Below are 20336 nucleotides of genomic sequence, written 5' to 3'. Positions count from 1 at the left end.
ATCCAGGACTTTAGTCGACTCAATTGTGAATAGTTATAGGCTAAGCGAGCCAAAAATTCAGCTCGGGATGTCCAAAAAAAATCCATCGTAACAATTATGGCGATTGCACCGCCGAGTGTCTGTGGACATGCAAGTGGCCCATGAGGCAAAAGTTCTTTGCGCGCAGATGGCCTCGAGCACACGCAGATGCGAGGGGGCGCGGATCGCCGCTAAAGCCCAGCGACCCCGCGAGCGCCTCTCTCCACGCTGTCGCTGCCTGGGACACGGACGCAGTCGCAAGGACTGTATATACTCAGGCAGTGCAGCGCCGTTTAGTTACTCCACTTGGCGACGGATCACATTGCAATTTTTTTTGTCAGTGACCAACGTTTAAATTGTGGGTACTCACACCCGTTCCGCAATGTCTGGCCAACGTGAACAAGTAGTCCAAATACCCTCCAGAGGGGCTCTCGCACAAAACTCAGAGGACAGAGCAGGGAGGCTCAAAATTTGGCGGCCAAAAATCTGTAGCCAAAGATGGAGGCAACAGTGCGAGTTAGGGCCCGAGGGCTCTGAAGGAGCCGGGTGGCGAGATGTTATCTACCTCGCCTGGTGTACAGGAGGTCGTGCGTTCCCTCCTGATCCTGACGCCTGTAAATTTGGAGTTTGCATGTTCTCCCCGTGATAGTGTGGATTTTTCTCCGGGTCCTCTGGTTATGCCCTCCACATTTAGAAAAACAGGCTTTTAGAGTATTTGGCTGCTATAAATGTCTGCATGATGATAACCCTGTTAGTTGAGCTATCGTTTGTGGTCAGGTCGCTTCTGAAAAAAGAGCTGTAGAGCTCAGTGGGCCTTACCTGGTAAATATATATTTTTCATAAATAGAAATTTCGCTTCAAGCAGTGCCTGAGTGCGGAGAGAAAGTAGGAATGGCTCCGAAGGGGAGCGGCCAGGGGCTAGAAGGCCCTCATCCGACCAAAGGACAACCCGGCATGGCAAGAGCCCCAGAAAAATTCAAGTTCAAGTTCATTTATTAGGTATAGCCCTGTGAGCCATTCGGCTCTTGAATCGGGTGCAACCGCAACAAATAAAAAACAAAAACATGAACAAAAAATCATCTTAAAGTGAATATGTGACTGAGTGCAAACAGAAAATCCAAGAAAAGACAGCAAAATATTGCAGAAAAAAACACCGTACACCAACGCTGTGTGCAAAAATCCCAGTCAAACAACCAACAACAATCACAAGACAACTTCGATTAAGGCCATCAGTCTAACTCTGTACTACAACAAACAAACATGGCTAAACCAATACACTTTTCGAAATCACCAAAATAAAGCCATGAAACAGTGATCATAGTGATCATAAATGGGGGTCCATGGCCCAACATGTTGAGGGCGGGAAGCAGGGTAAGGCAGCTGCCATGTGGGCGAGTGGTTGAGCGAGCTGCAGGCTCTGTCTGGTGGCTGTGACCCTGCTATCACAGCGTTCTCACACGGCAGGGCGGCACTGAGGACCTCGCCCACGGTGCGTGCCAAAGCTGCTTTAGGATGTCCACGTCAATCAAGAGATGGTGGCTTCTCTCCATCTCACCGGCCTCCCTTTCCGCTCACCCGGCGGAGGCCAGGCTTCACAAGTTGTATCCGATAAGGGCCTTGGGCTTATATCTGCATAGTTTATGTTGGAGGCATGTAAGCAAAAGAGCCAGACGTTAGAGGTAGGAGCAACCTTCATTCGACCTGGGCTATGGCAATATCTTGGGCCAGAAGGGCCGGGGTCTTGTTAACTGCTTTTTGTATTTAGTTTGTTGTCCTGCCCCCGCACCTCTTATTAGCACGGTTGGCTACGTGCTGTGCGAAAGAAGTTCAACATACATACGCTAAATATATCTGCAGGGCTGCCATGGGGAGTTTGCCCCCACACGTTTAGTCACGAGCGCATTGGACATCTTGGCATCACAGGAGGGGCAGCTTCGAGAGGGCTGTCCTTTTCGCAAACATCTTCTCAAGTAGTGCCCGAAGGTGAAGTGACAGGGAGGGAATATGCTGGTTCATTCGTATCCTAGCGAGAGCATTGCAGTGACCACTTTGTGAACAAAATAGGGTTTTGGTGCTGACATGAAATCTGGTTTTCATAGGTGGTCACCGACACGCTCGGCGTCCTTGCCAATGTCCGCTCAAAAATGTTTTGCCTTGAATGTTATTTGGAAAAAGATAAACGAAGGGAAAGGGTGGATAATAATAATAATAAAACATTCCTTCGAAATCGGGTCGGTTTTTTTGCATTGTTTACCTTGTTAATGTCGTAAAAAATGGTAGTTTTTGCGCCATTGTGGTATTCGCAACAAGGTGTTTATGACGATTCTAGATTTGAAGCTTTCGTGACTGCAAGGATTCATACTGTTAGGTTTTTTCGGTAAAGTCACGTAGGTAAAAAAATAAAATTAAAAGTTAATAAAAGTAATAATGGAAATACATTTTTATTTTATTTCCATTATTACTTTTATTAACTTTTAATTTTATTTTTTTACCTACGTGACTTTACCGAAAAAACCTAACAGTATGTGTTTATGATGGTTCCTTAGGGACTATCTCAAAGTCTTCTCTGAACACATTTTTGTGGCCTGTGCTGGGAATTTCTAACATCAACGATCTAAAGAAGAGTTCCGTGGATGGCGGTATTGACTTGAAAATCAAGTTTTTACTGAGGTACGAAACCTTGTTTTTGTTTATCGACCCTCCAGTAAGTAACCACTTTGCTATCGCGGTACTCTTGTGAGTCCAGTCGACAGCGAATGCGCACTGATCACACGCAGTAGTAATCTGTTAGGAATAACGCCGTTTTAAATCTGTTGCAAAGCTCGCTTGGACTCGAGGTTGGTTCCCCCCGAACTTCTGACGGTTACCAATTTCAGGTCTTTGGGCCGGGGTCCCAGAAACTGCACAGACCGTATCGCAGCTCGCTTGGATAGTATTGTCGTTAAGGCATAATGATGTAATGATCAAATTATGATGCGCGTTTGGGTTGTCCGGCACAGAGACGGAGTTTATTTGTATCTGAGCAGGAGCGTGTCGGTGACAACCTTTGAAAACCGTGTTGAATGACTAATTTAGCCTGGAAATGCTTGTTTCCTGTATACAGCCCTTGGACAGTGATGGACATTCCACTTTATTATGGTAAGGGTGAGTGAGGCCCATATAGGACAGCCAGAATGGTAATTCATTTTTATCATCCTTGCAAAGCCTCACTGAGGCTCACAGCGTTTTTCTCAGCAGGGGTCTGGCACGGGAATGGTTTGGCCAGTTTCACAGAGAGTGTTAATCTTCGGCAAGGTCGGTGGTGATGATTATGATGGTCGTGATTTTGATCCACCCCCCCTGGTGGGTTACCAGGTTTTCAGTCTGATGTACACGTGGCTCAAGCTCAGCTGCGACAGAGTTGGAACGCTACCAAAAGCGGTGGTTGCGTGTCCTTGCCGAGGCTCGTAAAGAAATTTACTGCGTAAACAAATATGTAATGTTTAACTTCCACGTTGAAACGCACGCACATACGTACACCAATAAAAAGTTCGCAACATATCAGCGATGTTTGCTTAGCATAAACTTAATCTAAAAAAAGTACAAAACTACAATTATTAAAATACGTTTCAGGTAATGCGTTTTATAGTGCCATGACATAAAGTTTCCGAGTTCCGTGGGAGGTAATTGTTTTTCCCTCCGTGCGGTGTTTATTATTCTATGACATTCTACGGAGGTCGTCCTGGATATGTACTGCCTGTCCTGCCTGTCATGCAATACGACACTGCGATGACACCAAAAAGACACTATAAACAAAAGGATTCACCCCTGTGTACACCCAGCAAAACATTTACATAACTTGACACTTCTGTATGAACATATACTGGTAGCATGTGTACTTTGCAGCATCAACAACAACAACCGCCATTCGCCACTAAGCGGCAGTGACGTCACCACGGCGCTTGTGCCAGGCTATGTGCACATTAATGCCACGTAAAGTGTCAAACGTCCGCTGGCATGAGGTCAAGGGACAGAACCAGGTGTCATGGGGATGACTGGCTGAGATGACTTTGCATATACGTACATGCATGCATAAAATGTATCATCTGCCATTGTCTAGCCACTGCTAGATGAAGGCCTCCCCCATACCATTGCCATTCCTCATGGGCCGTAGTGCTGCAACCATCCGTCTCTCATTCATATGAACAGATCTCATGGCTCTGTCTCCACGGTTGTCCTCCTCTTGGATGCGTGTTCTGTCCCTTGGCTGACATTCCTTTACTCTTTGGTTCTTTCGGTAAAGCCACGTAGGTATAAAAACAAGTAAACCCGTAAAAACAAAGTTTTTCACTATAAATCCTTTATATGCGTGGCGGCTAGAGTCTTCTCGTCCTCTGGCTTGAGATGGCTGCCACTTATGGGTCAGACGATTGTCTGCCAGTATTAAGCAATTGGTAATTAAATATTTAATTTGTTTTCCCTAAACAGTGTAACATTTTGGGAATTTTTTTTCACGAACATGAATTGTCTCCCACAACGAGTCTGTGGAAAATGTCAGCTCGATTGGATCACGGGAAGTGGGTTAAAAAACGACCGAAAGATTGCACAGTCGTAAGCAAGCAAGCAAGCACGCAAGCAAGCGAACTTAATATAAAGGATTAAATAAAATAAATCACGACGTTTCGGGCGCAACACAAGCGTCCGTCATCAGGTGGGAAAGCATGGTCTGCTGCTGATGCAGACATTCCATTAGCCATCAGCTCGTCGAGCGATGTGCCCTGCCTCTAAGTTCTTACTTGTCACTAGCATGTCTTTCTCACCTGTTTGATGAGTTGCATGTGTACATGTGTTAAACGTCTTCATTGTTCTCTTGCTCATAGTGGGTGGTGCTTATTACGGTCCTCCTGTATCGAGCGCCGTAGTAGAATCGTTGTGGAGGTTTGGTCAACACCAGTTGGTGTTTAGATTATTTGGATTTTTTGGCTGCTATAAATTTCCACGCGTTAAGCCACTTAGTTGAGCTGTCATTTATGGTCAGGTTGCTTTAAAAAAAAAGTAAGCTAATAGCTCAGTGGGCTTTACCTGGTAAGATATAAATAGTTTAGTTTATGTACTTTTCCTCTACTTGGCACTCCGATCGTGTTTGTGTAAATGTTTGTTGTGACGTTCTGACCCGCCGCTCCTGGACATCTGTTACAAAATGTTTTATAGCTCATCAGATTCCTCCGGGATAAATACTTTTTCAGATTTTTATTCTGACCACCGGGATGACATTGAGGACCGCTTGGACTGTCACGTGGACTACCCTGGAAATACACGCCTGGAGCACTTCCACAGATTTCTAGGTTCAGGCCAATCGGTGCGAGGGAACTGACCGCCTGACCACCGCGCCTCTCTTGTGGCTCTAGGCCATATGAAGGCTTTGGTATGTGGCTCATAGGGTCAGGATGTTTGGTCAGCCCTGTTCAACATCCTCACATCTGGTGAAGGAATAACACACATTGCAAACATATGCGCCCGATGTAATTACGCATTTTTTGTGAACTTAGAAGCAAAAACAAGTCGTGCGTATTATTTAATTGCCTAACGCATTGCAATTGCACGCCGGCAGCGAGTGTGTTTGTCTATGAGGCATGGATACGGCTTGGTTATTTTGTTCCCCACGGTGCTTCACATGGACTGAGCAATTTATCGCTCTGTTATCGTGTTTGCCAAGTTGTGCTTTACAGTATTAGTTCGCACACGGATGCGCGGTGGTGATGATTATGATACGTTGAATTCACGTGGCATTCCGATCCATGGCAATCGCTCCAAATGTGTGCTCATTTACTACGGCTGTAATTTTACCCACCAGTAAACGGCATAATTCGCAATTATTGCTGTATAATTATCAACGCATGAGCGGCTTTCATTAATAAAAATAAAAGCAGAAATTGCGCAGGATTGAATGCGTTCACTCGTGACAGTGGTGTTTTACATTGGTAGTTTGAGCGTAAACGAAAGATGAAAACAGATTGCCATATATTTATTTGGTGCATAATTTGGAATGTTTGCGTACGGCACATTGATGCGGTGAAAACGGAGTGCCTCCATTAGCATGCGGTAAATAACTTTTTTAATTAAAATTCTCCATCTGTCGTTGTTCCTACCTAAAGTTGGTTAGTGGTCTCAACACTGCCACTTTACAGAGTATCAGCATTTCAATTCCCGTAGCCGTCTGGTAATTTCTACAGTGAATTGCTAATTTTTGCTCATCGCCGTCTATAGGACTTTTCATTACATTCTTCTATTAGCAATTCCTGTCACAGTACCCACAAACGTTTGCACAGCGTATGGGTGGGCACTGAATGCCCACTTCCTGCCACCTTGACTCCCACGACCCGCTCCCCACAATCCCTCACTTTCATATCTGCGCCAGCCAGTTCACGTAGGTGTCGTTATTGCCCCGTAGCCGTTCGGTAATTTATACCACCGCAAATTGTATTTCCTGCTGCAAAGTGGTACGTTAAAAGACTCCGCGGCAAAATTTGCACGAAAGAAGGAGTGCGACCGTGTGCCAGTGTCTCCCACAGTCTTAGTTATCAAAAAATGTAATGCAACAAAATAAGTGTGTTTATTTAGCTTCAACTTTCATTCCTTAACTCTCAGCTGCAGGGGATGTGGCAAGCCTTCGTCCTTGTTTGAGCAGCGGCAATGTGTAGCGTTTCACTGCAATTGTTGCGGTGGGCGTTCTCAAGTTATCGTTAAATATTCATGTGACCCATGAATGAACCGATGGACTGGTATACACGTAACATACATGTCACACTTGATACGTAGAGTCCGGTTACTTGTTTGTCTGCTTTGTCCCTTTCCCTTCCTCATATATATCTACAATAAGTGTGGTTGAGACTGCAGTATATTAATAAACACATCATACTCCAGTTTATTACGACGTTTATTACCGTGTAATAAATGTATAAGTGGCTCATTGGATGTAGCGCTGTCTTTGGCATCACCATCCCTCACCTGAACCAGTGGTATACTGAAGGTTAAACCGATGTATCACTAGTTACGATACTTTATATGGTTTTACTACAATCGTTATTAAAGAGGGACCTTTCATTGTGCTGTATTTGTTACAGCAGTGCTCATGGGTAGAAAAATATCGATTGTTTCTCACTGCCGAGTCACCTTAATTATTCGTAGCAATTCAGGATCACGATTCCATTCAAGCACCGATTCATTTTTACTTGGTCGTGAAAGTAGCGGAAACCGGTGGCTGCAGGGTTCACGCAGACCCATTACGTAGAGCGTATGAGAATTCTTCTTGGTTCTTTCGGTAAAGTCACGTAGAAGGGAAATAATAAAATAATAAAAATAAAACATAATAAAATTATTCTCACGACGTTTCGGCCACTACTTTCACGACAGCGTCTTCACGACAGCGTCTTCCCGACAGCCCTGTTCTTCACCTGAGGACGGCTGCTTGCGTTGTGGCCGAAACGTCGTGAGAATTATTTTATTATGTTTTATTTTTATTATTGTATTATTTCCCTTCTACGTGACTTTACCGAAAGAACCAAGAAGATGAATCCCTGCAGTCACGAAAGCTTTAAATCGAAACGTATGAGAATTGTAAAAAAAACAAAAAAATATATATTCTTTATCCACGTTATTCAGTCGGAATCTTCAAAATGATATTAACTTATGGATCGATGAACCATCTTGCCTCAGTGTTCTAGCCTGAAGGAAAGAAAGTGGCCTAAGGCGTTGGATTATTGTGTATAATGCTCACCCCTTGTTTGACCACCGCAAACATGTTGCTACATGAAGGCTTGTAAAAACTAAATATTTTCACATTAATATTTATAAGATTGTGTTTAGTCATACGTTCTATACGTTTCATAATAAACTTGCTTGTTTTTTTAATAAACAACGTGTACTTCAGGATTTAAATTTGTGTTATCGTGTTCAAACCAGGTCACCTGCCATGTTTGTGTACATTTTCATACTAAACCATATAAATAACGCGGTAATTTATATTGACATTACGTGCCTCATGCATTTATTGCTTGTAGTTGTATGATTCACACATTATAGCTCCTGCTGATAGGGTTATTTGACGGTCATGAAACCTGGATCTTTCAAACATGTTATGCTAATTTATAACATTACTGATATTTAGATTTATTTACAGTTTTGTCCAAGAATGTATTTTCTTAAAAATGTCTGAGCTGCTCTGGGAAAATTTATTTAAAAAAACCTTGCATCCATTTTGGTGGCCAGATGTTAACTACCTCGCCTGGTATGCAGGAGGTCGTTGGTTGGATCCCGACCCTGACGCCTGTGTCTTTGGAATTTTCATGGTCGCCTGGATTTTTTCCATCCACATTTAGAAACTTGCGTTTGGAGTATTTGGCTGCGATAAATGTCCACGTGATAAGCCACTCCGTTGAGCTATCGTTTATGGCCAGGTTGCTTCTGAAAACGATCGATGTAACAGCTCAGTAGGGTTCTTACCTGGTAAAACAAATATAGGTTAGTTTGTTTAGTTTGTAGAGTTGCAATACTTGCTACAGACCCGTTAACTCAACAGTTACGTGCGTCCTTCTCTGTGAAAACTATTAGAGGACTCTGTGTTAATAACGGTGTGAGCGGAAACTGCTACGCGGCAAGTCCGCCGAGAGTTCCAATGTGCACATTGTGCTCGCTTTAAAACGCTTCGTGTGAGCGCAGTCTGCCAGATCTTTAGACAAAACAAGCATTCACTCCCAACGCCCCGTCCCCGTGTCTTTCGATAGCCCTAAAAGGAAGCGCTTTGCGTCGTGGGTCATTCCTTTCCTTGTAAAAACACAGCATAGTGTGACCACTTAAAACTCGGAGAGCTTAATTCATCAAAGGGTGCCTTTGCCTTCAGAAACATTTTTTTTTACATCCGTACGGCCGTTTTCAGCCCACGGGGAGCTATTCAGGAAAACATTTGTAGTCTTAAAATATGTGGGCACGGCAGTCTCTCACTCTGCAGTGATCTGCAACCTTGCCATGTTGAGCTCATTAATAAAATAGGGGCCTAGACGGCAGTCAAGCACGGTCTCCGAAGATGTGTATAGCGTACAGTGGAGCCCTGGTGGTGTATCCGGACCCTGATTAAACAGGCCGCATGAGAACAAGCAAATACACGGCGAAACAAAGCGAGAAGGTTATGGCGTTGCGGGCGAGAACATTGTTTTGATCACTCAGGCTTTTGTTTGCAGTGGTCTGCCGCTCGACGATTTGACATCCGAGGCCTGCGTTTCGCTGTTTGTTGCAAACGGGGAGTTCCCGTGCTCACAGCGCGTGGTCTGGGACTGTTTTTGTTGTTGTTTTCGCTGCCTTACCCGAGCTTGATACACCGGACTTATATAATGCATTTATTTATTCATCATTCATATTTCTTGACTTGCTTACCATTTTATCTATTTTGCACGCCTATCGGTTTTTTCTCTCTTGTTAGTTGCGGACCCCCCTGCCGCCCATATCGGACACGTGTGTAAAAAGAGCTTCATAGCTCGTCCTCCTCCTCCAGTCTAAATCAAGATTCCAGATTCCGATTCTGACCGTGGCTCTCGGTACCAAATATGCCCGTCGAAGGCCGATAATGAAAACCTTCGAGAGCCTTCGTCATACAACGCCTCTCCGCTGCTCGGCCTGACGTGATCTGCAAGGCAAAAGCACCTCGTGATGTGCATCACGTGCGCGGGGACCCAGGTGCGCGTGGACGCGGCTGTGACGCTTCGCTGACGCCAGTGCCGTGCGGGAAGCACGCTTTCCATTCTGCGTCCTGCAGAATCTCTGGGTGCTAATAATGTGTACGCCGCCCCCGTCCCCTACCTCGCTTGAAGAGTCCAGGTTGTTCACATTCGGGCCTAATACAAACAAGCAAAGTGCCTCTTCTTGGTTCTTTCGGTAAAGTCACGTAGAAGCTCTGTCTTCACCTGAGGACGGCTGCTTGTGTTGTGGCCGAAACGTCGTGAGAATTTTATTTTATAATGTTTTATTTTTATTATTTTATTATTTCCCTTCTACGTGACTTTACCGAAAGAACCAAGAAGATGAATCCCTGCAGTCATGAAAGATTTAAATCTAAATTTAAAAGCAAAGTGCCTCTTGAGTCGTCGTCGTGGTCATTATTTTATATTGTGCACTTCGAACGACGACGTTTGAAACCTTTTAGAGCTAAAAGTGTAACACTGCTTGTACTTAAATTAAAGCTAAAGGTATTATTTGGCGAGATGTTAACTACCTCGCCTGGTATACAGGAGGTCGTGAGTTCGATCCTGACCCGGATGCCTGTAGAATTGGAGTTTGCATGTTCTCCCCATGATGGTGTTGATTTTTCTCCGGGTCCTCTGGTTATGACCTACACATTTAGAAACATGTATTTCAAATAATTGGCTGCGGTACTTTTTCACACGACAAGCCACTTAAAATTGGGCTCTCGTTTGTGGCCAGGTCACTTCTGGAAAAGACCTCTATATAGCTCAGTGGGCCTTACCTGGTAAAATAAAAATAGTTTCGTTTTAGTTTAATACCTGCGCGATACGTGTACTTGTGGAGGGGTATGGGTGCGGCGGTGCTCGCAATGCACTACAAACCTGGGCATCTTGAGTTTGACTTTCTGCCATGGCTAACATTGGTGAGTGATATCTGCACCGGCACCAGGGACCCCCTTTGGCATCCCACACTGACCAGCATGGTGTGGCATATGCTCAATTGCTGCCATGACCAATATGAGAAATGCACTCTTGAGTCTGGTGTGGGGAGGCCTTTATCTGGTAGTAGATTGACAATGGGCTGTAAATGAATGAGCATTCTTATTATTAGAGTTGTAGTTTGTGTGCACGATTCCTGCAGAAAATCCCAGTTCTTCTATGGGCGACCTCACGTAAAAATGGTTCAGATGCCTAAAATGAGTATCTGTGGCTGTTTGTGTGTGGATATACGGGCGTTTAAGGCTATACGGGGATTTGTGTCTTGTTCTATATCAGTGTTCTTCATTGCAAGGCCCGCGGGCCACTGGCAGACTTTGGTGGCCTTTAGTGCGGCCCCGACAATTCACAAATGTTTAAACATCCCCGTCATCGTGCTGCTGTCAAAAAAAGTGGTTTCAAATGTGTGGCGGCCCTCACGCCGATGATGTCTTATCGGCGAAAGTGGCCCCCCTCTGAAAATGAGTGAAGAACACTGATTTATACATTTGCATCGGCTATTTGCTTGTCAGGCCCCCCCATATTGTTTTGAGCCCCAACTATAGTCAGGCTGGAATCAGGCAAGTTTTGCACACAAGGCATGGGCCCTACACTTAAGATAATACGCAAGGTACAGTACTTGGTAGGTTCATACCTGCACTACACACTGGGATGTCTGCGAATAAAAGCTTCGTAGCTCGATCGGATTCCTTCAGTCAATAAAGATTCTGATTCCGATGCACTTAAGTAGGAATTTTGAACTATAACGGCGAGTTGGAATCAACCGGAATCGCCATTAAAACGTAATGTCCAGTGCATGTGGTAATGCATTCCTCTAGACCGTCCAGGCCCCTCATGCCTCCCCCCCCTGCTTACATCATAATGGGGAGCACACTGCTCACGACCCCTCTTGAGAGTCCACGATTCTCCTGATTCCATGGTGTCGCTATGAATTGTATTTTATCCCAAGAATGGGATCACAATTCTAGGCCAGGAATTGGGATAATCATCAGGCTTGTGCAGTTGCGCGTGTTTGTTGATGCCAACATCTGGGGTCGTATGGTCAAGTGAACTTTGATATTTTAAGAGAATATTCTGGGAGTTTCAGATGTCTGGATGTTGTAACAAAAGGCTGCCCAATTATTGCTATGATCACGTGGTACGAAAGCCTGACTGGATTGCGACATGTGAGAACATATTACATCTTTGAAAGCCTTTCTAAAGAAACATTAATGAGAGTTCCTTCTTAAAATATTTGACCCATTCTATACTGGGTATTTGTCTTGTTGAAGGAAGTAGGAATACCCGGGGTAAGCCCACGCATGCAAGGGGGTAACAATCAATAGTCCATATTGATTGGTTAGCCTGTGACCTTATCATTATGCACTTCACCAGAATGCTTCTGCAGCATGCAAGCACCAAAGCGAAAGCGTGACCACGTGTTGTGGTCAAGTAATTGTATTTTTACCAGGTAAGGCTCACTGAGCTATATAGCTCGTTTTCAGAAGCAACCTGGCCACAAATGATAGCTTAACAAAGTGGATTAGCGTATGGAAATGTATAGCAGTCAAATACTCTAAATGCATGTTGATTCTAAATGTGGAGGGAAAAACCAGAGGACCCGGAGAAAAATTAGGGAGAACATGCAAACTCCAAATATGCAGACGTCAAGGTCGGGATTGAACCCACGACCTCCAGGAAACCAGGCGGGGGGGGGGGTTAACATCTTGCCACCGTGGCACTGTTCCAGTGGGTGCTCCATCTAATGGCCTTTTGGCACCGGTTCATTCTGCTGAGCTAATAGCAAGCGGCTTGCCATCAGCACAGGGCTGCAGAGACCACGGCAGAGGTCGAAACCGGGTACCCGATACCCGTACACTACCCGATACCCGGCTACCCGTACCCGGCCGGGTACGGGTACGGGTAGCCGTTTGCGACCCTGGTGCGGCCGGGTACGGGTACGGGTAGGCCGTGAGTCACTAGTGAGTAACTGTTTGTCACTCATTTCGGGTAGGGTACGGGTAGGGAACGGGTACCCGTACCCGGCCGGGTACGGGTACGGGTACCCATTTGCGACCCTGGTGCGGCCGGGTACGGGAACGGGTAAGGAATCAAAACCCGTTTGCGACCTCTGGACCACGGCCGTTTTGCTGGCAGGCCCGGAGAGGGTGAGGTTAATGGGTCCGCCAGTCGGGCGTTCCAACTTTACCCCTCGACATTTCAAGCACTGTTATCCAAATACGACGTTAAAAAAAACTTGGTTGTCTTCCCGCCGTTATTTATTGTCTCTGCGGCACCCTAATGGAGACACTTTCCGCAACAGGGTCCGGCGGGATTGCCTAGCGCCAGCCAAAGGCCTTCCTCGGGCCGACGTAACGTTAACGGGAATTGTCGCCAAGAGCGGTTCGACATCAGAATTTCTGGAAGGAGGTAATTAGCAGGGAAAAAAAAGGTCAATGCTTTGTAATGACTATATCAACTGTTCGGTGGAAGTCCGGTGTGTTGCGGCGTGTGGAGTTGGATAGTGATATCCCACTGGTACCGCTGGGTCAGTTTACATGGAGTCAATGATTCTCTTTTTGCCACTAACTGCTCATTTGTGTGGGCGGTTGTGAAGCTGCGAAAAACTGTAGTGAGCGTGGCATCTGCTGTGAAATGTACGTTATACTCCACTTTCAGGGACACAGACACATTACGTTAATCGTGACGGTGCGTACATAAAAGATGCGTTTATTTATTAGAAATAAAAAATGTGACATCACTAAGCAATTCTGTGAGATGGGAGTGTGGATGACACACGGTTGAGGAACGAGTAAAAGCTGCTGCTGCTTGCTGCTGTGAGCTCCGGCTCACCTCCCAGTCCACTGTGAACCAGACGTGACAAGACCGGCGCGTCGCGCGTGAACGAGCTCGCACGATCACCCACCCACGTCATCGCCTGGGCAATCTGAATGATTGCCGAAAGCAACAGAGGCCACCCCAAATATCCGCCGCTAATAGAACGCAACAGAGGCCACGGCGTCGCAACCAAAGCGGCCTTTTACATGTCCTTTCTTTGTCTGATGTGCTGCTCCAGACATTTAGCGAGTGTAATGTGGTGGCATCTGTGGGCTAGTAAGTTCGGAGGTGACTCGAACCATAACAAATGTTAAAGATCCTGTCGTGCCATCTTAAAGAGTACAGATAGTCCTCGAGTTACGATGGTCCGACTTACGATATTTCGATCTTACGATGGCGATAACGATACGACAAAATTGTAAAATGTTTTTAATTTCGTGCGGCAGGCAAACGCAGCAGCGTACGAGCGATTTCATTTTAGGGTTACCACGCTACGATACGTTCAATGCATGTTAAAATATTTTTTTTATAGCAGATAGGAGTGTTTCCTGAAAAAACTTTCTATTAAATTTCAGTTCATATAGGTAGGCTAAGAATTTCACTTATTTTTTACTTTACATTTTACTGTGCAATACAGTATTGTAATTAATAAATACATATGGTATATACTTTATACAGTATGGTACTGTAAATTGCTCTGTTTTGCTAAATTATCACCATTCTTTAGGACTCCTGGGTAGGCTTGGTCATCTTTGACTTACGATATGTTTGACTTACGATGGGGTTGTCATAACGCATCTCCATCGTAAGTAGAGGTCTACCTTTAGGTCATTTTGTGCTCTTGTTTGACCCAAATGTATGTACGTTGAACTTCTTTCGCACCGTACGTAGCCAACCAAAAATGGCAAGTGTTAGGTCATTCTACCGAATAAACACCTTCGGACCTCAGATTAGTACGGTTGGCTATGAAGTTCAATATTCATGTGGACAACACGGACCCACAGCCAGAGCACGAATCCAGTCTCATGACCCACTAGCCTCAGTACGAACCCACAGCCTCGGTACGAACTCAGAGCATCGGTACGAATCCCCCATAGCCATGCTGAAATCCCTTTGGCAGGGTGGAGGATCCTGTTCTTTCAGCTGTATCACGAGCTGTGCAGCAGCAGCAGCATCGTATGGATCGATATCGTCTTGTACAAGTAATGTTCGGGCACGCTTGGGAAAATAGCGAGTCTCATAAGAGGTGGCTGGATGGGATTTCAGAAGTGATTCTGGAATTCCTTGATTACAGGAGCAGATTTCAACTGCCGCGTTTCTCCTTGGACCAAAGTTTGTTCTATGTACAAAATAGAGTGGCACTCCGATACGTAACTGCCCAAAACCCACGCCTCGCCTCCCTTGCAAAGCGGAATGCGTGGGTTCAGAGATGGGTAAACACAACCTTGAGGTTTTTCTTCAGAGCCTACAGACCCATATCTTCTTGTTATGGGAACGGGCAACTCGATTTGTTTACCGTCGGGGGGGGGGTGGGGGTGGGGTGCCCTTGCGTTGCACTCGTGTGTACATATCGGGCATAATTTAAATGTTTGCTTTGCGAATTGTGGTTCACGGATTTTAATGTGCGTTTCTTTTTCTGTTTTGTTTTTGTTCTCGGTGCCTGCCCTGCTGTCTCTGGCCCATGTGTGCGGGACACCGGGATTGATGCAACCTCTCTCCATTGTCTGATTCCCAAACAAAGGTAATGTGCACTGTTCACACAGACTCGTTTACAGACAGTGCACTCATGGACACACGCGCATCTTCGCAAATGCCTGCCGAATGCCTAATATCGGCAGGATGTACTTTCCCACAGTGCTGCAAAATCGAATGTTGTACTGCACTTCGTAAGCGGTGGAGATTGAGAGACGTTTTGTACGTGTACACGTCTCTGTACATATATACCGATATATATCCATAAGTTTGTCCCGAATTGTACTTCCCAAGAGATTACCCATCATATTTATTCTCCTTCACGTGCGCTTTTGAGTAGAATAAATGAATAGATCTGGAGGAGTCAAGTTTCATTGACAGAATAAAATATCAACCGGTGGGGCTTGTTGGCCGGGGTGATCACTGTTTCTCACAGCATTATTTACCGAAGGCAAACCCTTGACCCCGTTTCGATTCCTGCTTGGTCTCATCGGCAGGGCCTTGGCTCATTCAGTATGGATTCTAAATATGAAATGTAAGGATAGGTTTTACCCTCTCTGGCAAATACAAGCAGGCGTGAAGATGCTCAAACACCAAATAGAAACCTTTTTGTAAGGAATCAAGTCAGCCTTCACCACACGCACTTGTGGTGGACATGCAAATAAACACGCGTTTTTATAATACACGTGTAATGAGTCCACCAGACGAAGATTGAGACGACACACTCGTCTTTATTTTCCGCACGAGCTCACGCCGCGTGCGACCTCCCCACTCCCAAATCCCACCAGGAAGCGCCCCAATCTCCCCGCCTAATGCGGTGACGTCTCCACTCGCTCCCTGGGCCGTTTCCTCTCTATCTCTCTGGCAAAAAAAAGGTCCCATAATATAGATTCTCAATGTCTGGGAGGCATAACCAGGACACACCGGGGGTGTGTTCAGCCCCTCCCTATGTCAGCTCCAATTACGTTTACATAACCACGCCCTATCATCCACTAGCCTCGCTCGCCCCAAAGACAAATATCCCCCGTATAGCCTTAACAGACTGTTGGGGCAAGTGCTGTTAGCGAGCACCTATAAAGGCCGGGACAGCACACGGTGGGGTGGGTGGCCAACACCACGCCTGGCCGCCTTTGTCTCCCTAGTAGCGATGTTTACACACCACACCAGGTATTCATTTGAGGCTGAGACGACCTCGGGGAGGCCCATGACCCATTCAGATAATCGTCACTGGTGTTGACTGTGAGCGGGAATCGAACTCGGGTCACCGGGTTCGTAGTGCAGCACGCTAACCGCGACACCACCGCTCCCCCCCCCCCACACGCAAATGCATAGTGAGCGGCCTTTACCCTGCCTAGTATCGAGAATGGGTCCATGCCAAATCCAGGACATTTGGGTATCGCTACCACGCAGTGCTGTCAGCAATGAGTTGTGTGCAATCTGTATTCATTCGTGCTTTGTGATTGAATGTGAATTATTACGGCACGTACGCGTACTCGCTTAACGCGTTTAATCCGGGCACCTTGAAATACAGCACTCCTCCACCCGTGTATTTTCGTGCGGGAAGACTTACGTTGGTTCGGTCCATTTTCCTTGTTGGAATGTTGAATCGATTACTATTTCTGATGCTAAGGGTATACAAGTTGCACGGTGTGCGCATTCTTGCATTCCCATGTCACGCATGAATCGTAAAAAAAATGAAGGTGTTTGCCAATGCAGTCAAAGTTTACGAATGGGCTTAATTTTGTCTTAAATTTAAAGGCACGCATTGCTCAGCCCATGCTTTTGTTATGGCGTTGCGTTCGAATGAAACGCGTGCGCTTTTTGTTTTACAACGCAGCACGTGCCAAAACACAAAGGTGTTTACTGTGAAAATGACAAATACAATTTCCCTTTCAGGACCTAAAAACATTTCAAATCATTGCGCCAAAATATAATTCTTACGATTGGGGTACATGTTATATAATGTTGCTTTTTTATTTTGCTCAAGGTAAGTTATTGGAATGTTTGTCTGCATGGCTTGCTCGTTCGTGTTATTTGTCTTTTTGATAAGACTGTGGACATTGGGAAACGGCCAAATAAATAAAATGCGTAAAATCCAAGATTCCTATATTCAACTTCCAACTTTGGCATGTTCCTGTGCAGTCAAGACGCAAGGAAACAACCACTTCACTAGAATTCGAATGTGAAAGCGAGGGCGGTGAGAATTGGCAGGGTTACAGCCTCACGTTCAAATAATTGTGCTAACAATAACCATACTGTTGTATCGTTCATGAAACACTCCTGAAAATAATGTTGTTCCTGCATGTGTGCTTAACTTTCCGTACATGTACGTCATCAGTTTTGCTAGCTTCATCGGTTCATCATCCGACCTGAAGATGTATCGGCGAAGGCCATGTGGGAGGGCGTGACGCTGGCGTGCTCTGTAGAAAGTCCAATGTCTTTAAAAACAAAGGCGCTGCGCCTCTACGAATAAAATTGACGCTGAACCGCTCGCGCGTTCCGAGATTCAGCGGCACCCACCTTGCAACTTGCAGGCATCTCTGGACTAGAGAGGGTTAAGGACATATGCACGTCACAAGTGGGCAAAGTGCTTTGCAAATGTAGAAAGTAAACTCGTCGCTATTTTACATTTCAATAGGGTGAAGTCTGGTATTGTGTCATTGTGTAACGTGATATTATTAGTGCGTTAAACTGGGTTTACAAAATAAGCCTCATGTTAGGTTAGATTGGTTTGACTTTTATTCCCAACAAAGACAAAGATCCCCCGTATTTAACCTGCTGTTTGGGCAAGTGCTGTCCACCAGCTCCTGTGAGGGCTGTCACAGAACATGAGAAGGGTGGGTGGCCAGCACCACACCTGACCTCCTTTCTCTCCCCAATGCTGATGTTTGCACACCACACCAGGTATTCATTTAAAGCTGAGTCGACTTATGGGAGGCCTCGCACCACATCAGATATTCGTCACCGATGTCGGCCGTGAGCGGGAGTTGAAGCGTCGGTCGCCAGGTTCATAGCGCAGCACGTTAACTACTACACGACTGCTCCCCGCATACAGTCATGTACTCTGGAACACACAAAGAAAAACATTTTGTAATTTTACGTTTCAACATGCTTTAGTTTAAATGTCATGTTCCTCTTCAGTCGTAGCTATATGTTTGAGCCTGTCATTCCTCTTAGTCTTAGATTAATAAAATGAATGCGATATTGTGATAAGCCATCAGTGGTCATCTTGAAGAGAGGCAGATCTTGGGCATGGGAATGTGGAATTTCCATCTACTGGCTCAAGGCCACTAACAGGAATGAGTGTTAGCCCCTTGCTCGTTTGAGCAGGGTGATGCTGACTTTTTTTAAGACAGAATCAATTGAGCGAAAACCTCTGCTTCTGCCTGCACAGCTGTCCAACGCAGTGAGTGATTCGCGGTGCACGCACCGCAGCTGTGGTCTACAGCCAACGAGGTCCACCCCACACCTGACTTGGACTTTCTCGCATCATAAATGAATATGAGCCCCCCTTTGCACGTTCACTCCTCCAGTGTCTGGAAAATCAACAAACTGTCTGGGCAGTCCCATGCGCCCCGCCGCCGCCGCCGGCAGCAGCAGCAGCAGCACTGAGTTTTTTTGCTTTGTTTACCGAGGCCCTGAGCAAGGAGGCGTGGTTGTTTCTTGACGTGGGGTTGAATCGCAGTACCAGGGTCGAGCGTACATCTACGACAGAGTTTCTTTATTAAAGGAGCCTGCGATGATTCATTGGTAGTCACGTGCAGACGGCGATTTTCGAGATGTGTACGTGTTCGCGGTTACCATTGGCGGGTTGACATTTGTGTGTGTGGCGAGTTGCCTTGTCATATTTTCTGGTACACATTTGTATATTTGGTTTAGAGAGGATATACTTGAGACTAGGTAAGTCGGTATTTATATCGACAGGCAGGCAGGTAACATGCAAATTACAGACCCTATAAACACTGCACTTTTCACGAGGGTATTGTTTTCAAAGTGCATATGTCAGAGTTTTATCTCTATATCATTTGTATGCATTGAGAATACTTGTCAGTACAACACCTGTGTGGTTGATTAAGCCTTGTTTCAAAACAGATATGGTAAGCGGGTCAATGGGCCGTCACCTGGTTATGTATATATACGTATGTTGAACTTCTTTCGCACCGTACGTAGCCAACTGGGCTAATCAAGGACATCAGTCAATTGGTCAGTACTCCATACGGGTCATTCCGTTCCGTTGCGTGACGTGACTCCACGCTGCACAATTCCTCTTCTGTCCACGTTCCTATCGTTCTGCTCGATGCCGGCACGTTTACGTTGCCGGCCACATGCGCACCACCACGTGGCCACGTGCCCACTCCTAAGTGCGAAACGAATCAAATCGATTGTTAGGCTCACGATGCACGCGTCGAATTCGCATACGTCACGTTAACATTGTTTGCAGCGTATTCACAACGGTACGCGAATAGGCGAAGGCGCATTGGAGTTTTTTATTGAACGTGGAGAACTCGGTGGGCTTATGGAGCTCGCTTTCACAGGTGTGCCAGGCCAATCTGTGGTCAGAAATATTGTAGAGGAGGTAGATAAAATTAAATGATTTTAAGTAAATCTCGAACAAAACAACACTAATGATATAGAAGATGATATAACAGCAAAAGTTAAACATTTTTAAAAGACAGGATGTATCATACTTGCACATTCACACAGTTATCAAATCACAGTGGAAAATGTAGCTGTCGCTGATATCAATTGGCTGCTATAAATTTCCACATTATGATAAGCCACTTTATTGAGCTATCATTTATCGTCAGGTCGCTTCTGAAAAAGAGCTAAATAGCTCAGTGGGCATTAACCTGGTAAAATAAAAAAATATTTCTTAAAAGAGCAGTTCTTGATGGTAAATTCACCAAATGGTATGCAATAGCTAATGTTACGTTTGGGCTACATAATAAGTGGACAGAACTTCTTCCGTATGGCAATGTGAAATGTGCAATATTGAGTGTGTGTATATCGAGGTTAATATTCCAATAAAAAGAATTAGCCTCTCTGGGTGCATCTTGGATGTTAGTGATATTGCCCATGATTTGGCTATTATGGGAAGTG

At 45.4% G+C, this 20336-nt stretch overlaps 1 protein-coding gene across 8 annotated transcripts in view; it reads left to right on the top strand.

Annotated features, from left to right (window-relative positions):
* LOC144722985 (liprin-alpha-1-like) overlaps nucleotides 1-20336 on the top strand; it is a 277623-nt gene that overhangs the window by 44892 nt on the left and 212395 nt on the right. Inside the window, exon 1 of one of the 8 annotated variants that reach the window (XM_078601463.1) lies at nucleotides 15204-15285. The exons of the other annotated variants lie outside the window; for them this stretch is intronic. The gene's annotated coding sequence lies outside the window, so the exon portion shown is untranslated. Of the gene's footprint in view, nucleotides 1-15203; nucleotides 15286-20336 lie in introns of those variants that run through there. 8 annotated transcript variants of the gene reach the window in all.

This window comes from Lampetra planeri, chromosome 16 (genome assembly GCF_965212315.1).
Source record: "Lampetra planeri chromosome 16, kcLamPlan1.2.h2, whole genome shotgun sequence".
NCBI lineage: Eukaryota > Metazoa > Chordata > Hyperoartia > Petromyzontiformes > Petromyzontidae > Lampetra > Lampetra planeri.
This window is presented reverse-complemented; position numbering and strand designations above follow the sequence as displayed.